This window comes from Monodelphis domestica, chromosome 7, assembly GCF_027887165.1.
Source record: "Monodelphis domestica isolate mMonDom1 chromosome 7, mMonDom1.pri, whole genome shotgun sequence".
NCBI classification, from domain to species: domain Eukaryota; kingdom Metazoa; phylum Chordata; class Mammalia; order Didelphimorphia; family Didelphidae; genus Monodelphis; species Monodelphis domestica.
In genome coordinates this window covers 95,188,930-95,198,041 of record NC_077233.1, presented here as the reverse complement: position 1 = coordinate 95,198,041, position 9,112 = coordinate 95,188,930, and the positions used below count along the sequence as shown (strand labels likewise).

The 9,112-nt window shown below is 42.2% G+C and overlaps 1 protein-coding gene across 35 annotated transcripts in view; it reads left to right on the top strand.

Annotated features, from left to right (window-relative positions):
• The first annotated feature begins 889 nt into the window (after window positions 1-889).
• OBSCN (obscurin, cytoskeletal calmodulin and titin-interacting RhoGEF) overlaps window positions 890-9,112 on the top strand; it is a 328,849-nt gene continuing 320,626 nt past the window's right edge. For 32 of the 35 annotated variants that reach the window (XR_008913488.1, XM_056805136.1, XM_056805153.1 and 29 more), the window contains exon 1: window positions 890-1,145. The gene's annotated coding sequence lies outside the window, so the exon portion shown is untranslated. The remainder of the gene's footprint in view (window positions 1,146-9,112) is intronic. The other 3 variants (XM_056805160.1, XM_056805159.1, XM_056805158.1) reach the window with 1 other exon arrangement.

Genomic DNA, 9,112 nt, shown 5'->3' with positions numbered 1-9,112 from the left:
ATAGGTCTGGACCAAAATGTGAACATGAATAATTTCATCTGATTCTTAAAACAACCTGTAACATCCCACTGGCACTGGGAAAGGAGCATTGGATTTGGTGTCACAGGACCTGGTTTGAATCCCAGGTGTTCTGTCACTTACCAACTGTGTGACACTGAGAATCACTTCCCCCTCAAAGAGCCTGTTTCCTCCTCAGTGAAATGGAGGTGATGACTCTTGTCCTGTTTTTCACTCAGGGTTGTTATGAGGATCAAAGATGATGATGCATATAAAGTCTTTCTAAGCCACGAAGTATTATATAAATGTCACTTCTTACTATCCTTTAGGTAAGTTAAGTATTATTAAGTCCATTTGATGGATGAATAGACTGAGGCTCAGGAAAATAAATTGCCTTTTCTAAAGTCACACAGTCTGCTAGGGTTGGAGTTCTTCCCCCTAAATACCTTGTATCCACCTGTGATCTGAGAAGACTTATAAAATGTTAGAGTAGGAAAAAAAACATTGAGATATCTTAACCCAACTTCCTCCTTTTCTAGATCAGAATTTAAAGGGGATGTTACTTGGCCAAAGTCACCCATAATGATTAAGAATGGTACTCCAACATAGATGTTCTGACTTTCAAGTCTGTAGCTTTTTTGGAAAAGAGATCTGGATGACCCACTGGCTTCCTCCTCCTGCAACTCTCCAGGTTTGGTTCTGAGGGATCTCCCTTCTTCCCTCTGTCCCCCATGGCTGCTGTCTTCTCCCTGCTCCCCACTGGAACCTCCCCCACCCTCTGCCCTTTTGCCTCCCTCTCTCATTCCTGGGAGGGTGAAATTGGATCTCCCAGTAAGTGACACCCTGGGCTATTTTGGAGTTGGGCACTTGAGGTGGGGAGGGTGAGGAGAGCACGTCATCCATCCAGCCCAGCGAGGCTGGTGGGAAGGGGAGGGGGTGGTCTTCGCTGGAGCCCTCAGCAGCGGAGCCACTGCTGGGGCTCCCCAGTACAGCTGCCCTACTCCCTGTGTCTCCACTGGGTCTGAGGGAGAGAGGGAGGGGGAAGAGTCCCCAGCCCTCTGCTCCCTCTCTCTCTCTCCAGCTGCTGCCCCCTCCCCAAAATCCATCTTGGGACAAGCCTCCAGTCCTGACCACAACCCAGACTCCAGGTAAGCCTGCTTATAAGGGCAAGGAGAGGTCTGGAGAGGCCACTGCCATAGTAGAAGGAACATTGGGTTGGGAGGCAGATAACTGGACTTCCATTGAGTTCTGCACTCACTACTGGTGTGACCTTGGGCAAGTCCCTTTCTCATTTGGGACTTCAATTTCTTCATACGTATGATGAGGTACTTGAACTCCATGCTTTCTAAGGATCCCTCCAACTCTAAATTCTGTAAGGCTGGCTCTTTTTGTGTGTATGGGGTGGATTGGGGGGAAAGGGAGGGGAGAAGGATTTCTTACATTTGTAGAAGTCATCGGTCCAAAATCTGTAGACTGGGAACAGCTGAGAAGGTTCTTGGGATCAAATTGGGTCTCAACTGTCCTGAATGCCTGAAGGTCATGGTCTCTTTGAGAGAAGGAATAGAGGCCTCTTGGGGTTCAGCTGGGTTATGATTTCACTCTACAATGTGGGAGACCATCCACATTGGAGCCCTGAGCACAGGAAGGGTTTGGTTGACACTTGCTTGTGGGACAGGGTCATATAGGGATTCCCACTTCCTGAGCTTCTGGGGGCAACTTGGAACTTGGCTATTTCCCTCCCTCTTTCCCCTCTGCAGCTTCCCTCTAGACAGAGGGACTGATCTTTTTTTCTCCCCCTCTTCATTCCCAGCATTTTATCTTGGTCCCCCTGTCCTGAACCATATTCCTTTCTCCATTTCAGCTTTACTAAGTCCTGTTCTTCAGGAGACAGTTCAAGTACTGTTGCTCCCATAAATATATATCCATATCCCATACCCCAAACAGATTTGGGGGGACTTTGCTGGGCCCTAAGCTGCCCTGGTTGGGAGTAGACCTGACAGCTGGGTCTATTTTTAGACTTGTTGTTTGGTGGGGGTTGGGAGGAGTTGACATCCAACTCCAGGAAAGAATTTCCTGGCACTTGAGGCCAGTGTTGGGGCTGGGGAATGTTCAGAGGGGACCAGCCCAGCCCCTTCCTCTTGAATCTCTCTCCCTTGGACTCCATCCCCTTAAAGCTCCTGAAGAAGAAGGGACAGTGGTCTTAGACCCTGGCCATGGTGAAGGGACAAGAGGTTCATGATCCCCTTCTATATTCTCCAAGATCTCAAGTCCAGGGGAGAGGTCAGACACAGAACTATGGTGGAAAGGATAGTCAGGAAGGCGAAGGGTCTCTATGTATGGTGGAATAAGGAAATAGGCATGTGGAAGAGAAGGGTCATGGCCACCATATTGACAGATTGGAGCCTGTCCAAAGCATAGTGATCAGGTTAGTGAGAGGACTGGAAATCAGATCACTGAAAGGACATTGGTTGAAGGGACTATGGATGTTTACAGAGCAAAGATATATATGGCCAGGAGTATATAGAAGGACTGCCTTCAAGTGGAAGAGAGATTAGACTTATTTCACCTGGTTCCAGAAGTCAGAACTAGGAGTAATGGGAAGAAGTTACAGGAAGATAGAAGTCAATTGAAGGTCAACAAAAATGTCCCAATAGCCAGAGCTCTCCTCAAATGGCTCCCTTGGGAGCCAGTAATTTCCCTTTCACCAGAGGACCACTTGTCAGGGATATTTCTAGGAGATTCCTCTGTAGAGATGAAGAGGACTTGATGGTTCCATTCATAGTTGAGGCTACCACAGAATTCACATGGGCCAGTCCCTCAGGAAGGTCCAGCACCCCCAGCAAAAGGAATGAATGCATGAGTTAATTCTATGAGGCAACAGGGAGCAGATATAAGCCTCTTCCCTGAAGGGTAACTTGGGGTCCAGCTAGATGGTCACAATGGGGAGGGTGCGAGGCTCTGGAAGGTTGGGGGAGAGGGATACGATGATCCCACCTTCTACAACGAGTCTTCCCTGATTCCCCTCCATGCTAATTTCTTCCCTCTGTGGATTGTCTCTAATTTATCTTGAGAGGGTAGTGCTATTATTATCCTCATTTTAAGTTTGAGGAAACTGAGGCAGACTGAGGTTAAGTGGCTTGCCCAGCTGGTAAATGCCTGAAGCTGGATAGATCTTCCTGACTCCAGGCCTTGTGCCACCAGCTGTCTCCAGGCAAAGGTATCTATGGGAGATTCAAGAAAATTCACTTTAATCAACAACCATTTATTAGGTACCTAGGGCAGGCAGAGCCCTCTGTTGAATGTTGGGGTTACAAAGACAGAATCACAAATATCGTATATCAGTCAGTCAATAAATATTTAAGTAACTACTAGGTGCCAGGTACTGTACTAAGGGCTGGGGACACACAAAAGAGCACAAGATACTTTCTGCCCTCAAGAAACTTATAATCGGGGGCAGCTGGGTAGCTCAGTGGATTGAGAGCCAGGCCTAGAGACGGGAGGTCCTAGGTTCAAATCTGTCCTCAGACACTTCCCAGCTGTGTGACCCTGGGCAAGTCACTTGACCCCCATTGCCTAGCCCTTACCTCTCTTCTGCCTTGGAGCCAATACACAGTATTGACTCCAAGACAGAAGGTAAGGGTTATTTTATTAAAAAAAAAAAAAGAAACTTATAATCTAAGGGGGAGATCACACATTTTAAAAAATCCTCTAGCCCATTGGGAAATGATGACCCAATTGGGTCGGGCCCACTCCTTAAGGGAAGGATCTGAGGGGAGCTCTCCAGTCTCTACCATTTCCAGTTGGAGGAAGGGAAGAAGGGCCCCAGGGGCAGGGCTACTGAGGGGGTGTGAATTTTAGAGCTGGGGACATTAGATAATCTCCTTTATTCCAAATCATTTTACATTAATGGGAATTGAGCTATAGAAAGGAGAAGTTTCTTCACTAAAGTCACATAGCTATTAAGTGACAGAGCTGGGATTTGAACTTATGTCCCTCAACTCCTAGTATAGTACAGTCTCCTCTAGTCCACCCCTGAACTAATCCTACTATTAGGCCTGGGTTAGGCTGGTGGCAAAGGGTGTAAAGAAGATGGAATGAGGCTGAGAGATTGTAAGAGTTTAATCAATAGGACTCAGTGATTGACTTGATATAAATTAATAATCAAAGCCAGCAAATAAAAGTTAAGAAGCATACAGGTAGAAAGAACTGTTGCAGTTAAAATGCACATGAAAGCATATGATTTTTCACTTGTTTATTTGGGTTTATGTTTTGGGATTTTGATTTTATAAGATTATTCACTTACAGAAGTGAACAATATGGAAACATTTTGCATGATATTACACGTATAACCCAGATCAGATAACCTGCCAGCCCTGGAAGAGGGAAGGGAAGGGAGGGAGATAAGTGCCATCATATAACTTAGGAAAACTTATGTGGAAATGTATTATTACATGCAATTGTTAAAAAAAAGAAAAAGAAGAAATGCTAAAGGTTCAAATAAGCTAATGGGAGTAAAGGTCAATGAAAAGAGGGAGGGGATTTTTGTTTGTTTTTAAGGAGGAAAAAAAAAGATGGGACCATTTGGGAGAATGGATGTGTATGGACAGTAAAGAAAAGTCAGAGCTTTTAGAAAAGAAAAAGGATATTGGTGTCAGTGCTGAGAGAGGCAGACAGACAGACAGACAGACAAGAGAAAGGGGTCCTTTGTCCAGGCACCAGTGATCAAGTCACTCTGAGGTGATAATGGTGCAGACATTCATTCATCTGGCTTGGCCATCTGTTTCTTATACACTAGCTTGATTCAAAGTGCCATGACTGAAGAGACCACATCCTAATGTGATCGGATCCCCACTCTCCAGCAGAGTTTCTATACCTAGTTGATAATGAATAAATGATGATTGAATGAGGAGTGAGAGCATCCAAGGGTTTACCCACTGGAAGCTTGGGAAAATGGCATGTAGATGATCTTTCTGGAGAGTGAGATCCTTAGAGAGGTGCTGGAATGGAGTATTGGGTTTGATATCCTAAGGCCTGGGTTCAAAATTTCCTTCTGCCACTTAATACCTTTATGTCTTAGAAAGTCATTTCCTGTATCCAAGCTTTGGTTTTTTCATCTGAACAAGCAAGTATTCTTTGCTTTTCCTTTTACCAGTGATTTCCCTATCACAAAATGGTAGTATTGATTTACTTTTGATATTGATTGATTGATAGATACTATTGATATACAAAATGGAGTATTGATTTCAATTCATGGAGAACTCTGCCAGGATTAATTGGGCATTTGCTGTGAAAGTTGAATTTATGGCCTTAGGCAAGCAAGTTCCCCACTCTGGGGCTGCTTTTCCATCAGTAAAATGAAGGGGTTGGATCATGTGAACTCTAAGATTTTTTGTGGTTCTAATATCATTTGAGTCTATGGGCAACCTTGGCCTGGCAGGTGGGAGACCTTGGTTCTAGTCTCAGTTCTCCAAGGAGTTCATTGTGTGTGTGTCCTTGGGCAATTCACTTCCTCTCTTGAAGGCTCAGTTTCCATCTCTATAAAATAAGGGCTGACAAATGAGAATGTTAAAGTCCCAGGACTATTTAACAGGATGAAATCCAAGGTCCTTCTTGCTTAAATATCCTCTATTCCTATGAGATCTGGATCTGTGTCTTATATTTCCTCATGTCTCCCAAGGAACTCACTCAAAACACCAGAAATGTTAACAAATACTTGTTGATTTAAGGAGTAATCGATAGTTCTACTGGAAATATGGATAGGCTGAGAGGACACAGAAGTAAAGATAGATGAGTTTTCAGAAGAGTAAGAATATGGTTTGGTAGAGAGAAGGAGGGCAGATAAGTGGCTCAGGGGTACTAGAGTCAGAAAGAGAAGTTTTCATCAGATACTTCCTAGCCATATGACCCTGGGCAAATCACTTAATGCTCTTAGTTTCCTCATCTGAAAAATTAGCTAGAGAAGGAAACAGCAAGCCACTTTGGTATCTTTGCCAAGAAAACTTCAAATGGTGTCACAAAGTCTTAGATATACCTAAAAAATGATTGAATAAAATCAGAGAAAATGATGATATGCTATAAGTCTTGAAGTGTTCTTTTTTTAAACCAGATTTTAGGCATTATCTAATGCATGGTTTATTTTTTTTTCAAATTTAGAACAAAATTCTTGTAACAAATATGCTTGTAACAAAAATGCTATGTAACAAAAAAATAGTCAAGCAAAATAAATTCCTAAATGGGCCATAACAAAAATGAATGTCTCACTATATCCTTTGAAGCCATCACCTGCCTCTTCTAGGCTTTGTCATCAGTTCTCTGGAATCTTAGCTGGCCATTGATCAGAATTCTTAGATCTTTCAAAGGCATTTTTCTTTACAACGATGTAATTGTATACATTGTTCTTTCTTGGTCTCAATTTTCTCCTCTTCAAAATGAGACAGATTTTTCACATGGATTTACAGATGAGTTCTATAAAGTATCTAATGAGAAGTTAATATCTATTCTATACTAATTTTCTCAAATACTGAGAAATAAAATATTCTATTAAGTTTCTTTTATGAGAGAAACATAGTCCTAAATACCCAAACAAGGGAAGAATAAAGCAAAGAAAGAAACTAAGAGAAAGATAATGTTAAGGGATTGGACACGTGAACACAAGGCACATCTTCGAGCATGCTCCCCTTTAGGGGACATAATATACATGATTAGCCAGAAAAAGAAATTGAGAAGGCACTGTCAGTAAGGTAGGACATGCTGGTTCTCCAGCAGAGAGCAGTGCTACAAAGACACGAAGAGGAGAGTGTCCAGGAGGAAAGGGCAATCAACAGTATCAAATGCTGCAGAGAGGTCAGGAAGGATGAGGATTGGATCCTTGGATCTGGTGGTTAGATCATTAATGACTGTAGAGGGCAGCTTCAATTGGATGATGAGATTTCAAAGGTCTGAGAAATAGGATATGGAAATAACAAGTGTAGACAGCTTTTCCCAGATGCTTCTTTGTGAAAGAGAGGAGATATAGGGTGACAGTCTGAGAGGATGATAGAGTCAAGTGAGGATTTTTTAAAGATGGCAGAGACCTGAATATGTTTATGCACATCAAGGAAAGGAGTTAGTAGATAAGAAGGTGTGTGTGTGTGTGTGTGTGTGTGTGTGTGTGTGTATGTGTGTGTGTGTAAGAGAGAAAGAGACATGGACAGAAACAGAGATAGAAAGATGAGATCAAAGAAAGGGATGCTGTGTGGCAGGATGGAAAGAGCACAGGATTTGGAATCAGAGGATCTGGGTCCATATGTTGGCTCAGTCACTTACTGCCTGTGTGATCTGGGCTGAGTTACTCCTCATCTGTGGATCTCAGTTCCTTATCTGTAAAATTAGAGGATTGGACAAAATGATCTCTCATTTCTAAATCTATATGATCCTACGAACTATAGACCAATATTATTGATGAATGTTGATGCAAAAGTTTTGTTACGGTTCCTATTTTACCTTTGAAGGGATTAAGACTTAGAGAGGTAAAATTTGCCCAAGATCACATATAAAACAGGATTTTAATCCAAGTCTCTCTTGGCTTCAAGGTCAATGCTCTTTTCAATATAGCAGAGGTGACTGGTTGATATGCAGTTGTTTTTCAGTCATGTCGGCCTTTTCGTGACCTCATTTAAGGTTTTCTTGGCAGAGATACTGGAGTAGTTTGCCATTTTCTTCTCCAACTCATTTTACAGATGAGGAAACTGAGACAAACTTGCCCAGGATCACACAGCTAGTAAAGATCTGAGGCCAGATTTGAACTCAGGAAGATGAGTCTTCTTCTTCTTCTTCTTCTTCTTCTTCTTCTTCTTCTTCTTCTTCTTCTTCTTCTTCTTCTTCTTCTTCTTCTTCTTCTTCTTCTTCTTCTTCTTCTTCTTCTTCTTCTTCTTCTTCTTCTTCTTCTTCTTCTTCTTCTTCTTCTTCTTCTTCTTCTTCTTCTTCTTCTTCTTCTTCTTCTTCTTCTTCTTCTTCTTCTTCTTCTTCTTCTTCTTCTTCTTCTTCTTCTTCTTCTTCTTCTTCTTCTTCTTCTTCTTCTTCTTCTTCTTCTTCTTCTTCTTCTTCTTCTTCTTCTTCTTCTTCTTCTTCTTCTTCTTCTTCTTCTTCTTCTTCTTCTTCTTCTTCTTCTTCTTCTTCTTCTTCTTCTTCTTCTTCTTCTTCTTCTTCTTCTTCTTCTTCTTCTTCTTCTCCTTCTCCTTCTCCTTCTCCTTCTCCTTCTCCTTCTCCTTCTCCTTCTCCTTCTCCTTCTCCTTCTCCTCCTCCTCCTCCTCCTCCTCCTCCTCCGAAAAGAATTTTGATTTTTCTTTTATCAAGTGTGTATAGTACCTTATTGTAAAATTTGGGTTAAGGCTTGGTCATAATTTGGTCAGAGGCTATTTTATGCATTTCTGAGTTTCTAAACTTTTTTTCTGTTATCTGTTCACCTTCACGGGTCCTCTGTGGCTTCTGCAAAACTCCCCCCTAAATTCCCATGTAATTTCTTATGTGAACTCAATATATGGAAATTGCAATGAGGAAAGTGGTGATGTGGAAGGGATACCTGAACTTTCCTGATCCTGGTTCCTGAGATCCAAGTTTCAAAAACTCAGGTAAAGCTGAGCCATGTTTCCAATTGTTAAATTAGTCAAATTTCTAATTGTTTAATTGTCAAAAAAATTCAAAGCTGCACAAGCCCAGGATAAGGGAGATGCAGCTGAATAGCAGTTTGAGTGAAAATGATCAGAGTTTCTAACTTAGCACGGGTCAGTTGAGAGATATGCTAGTCAAAAAATCAGCACAATCTCAGGCTCCATTACTGGAAGCATTTCCTGGGGGTAGCAAGAGACCCATTAGATTTGGTGTCAAGGGATGTGGGTTTGAATCCTGCCATTGTCACTCACTACCTGGGTAGTTGAACAAATCACTTCTTTTGATGACTCACTCAGACCTCTCATCCATAAAATGAGGGGTTGGATTAAATTACCTCTGGTGTCTCTTCCATTTCTAAATCTGTGAAGAGGAAGGGAACAGGCATTTCTTAGTCATTTACTATTTGCCAGGTGCTGTGCTAAGTGTTTTACAAATATGATCTCATTTGATTCTCCCAAAAACCCAG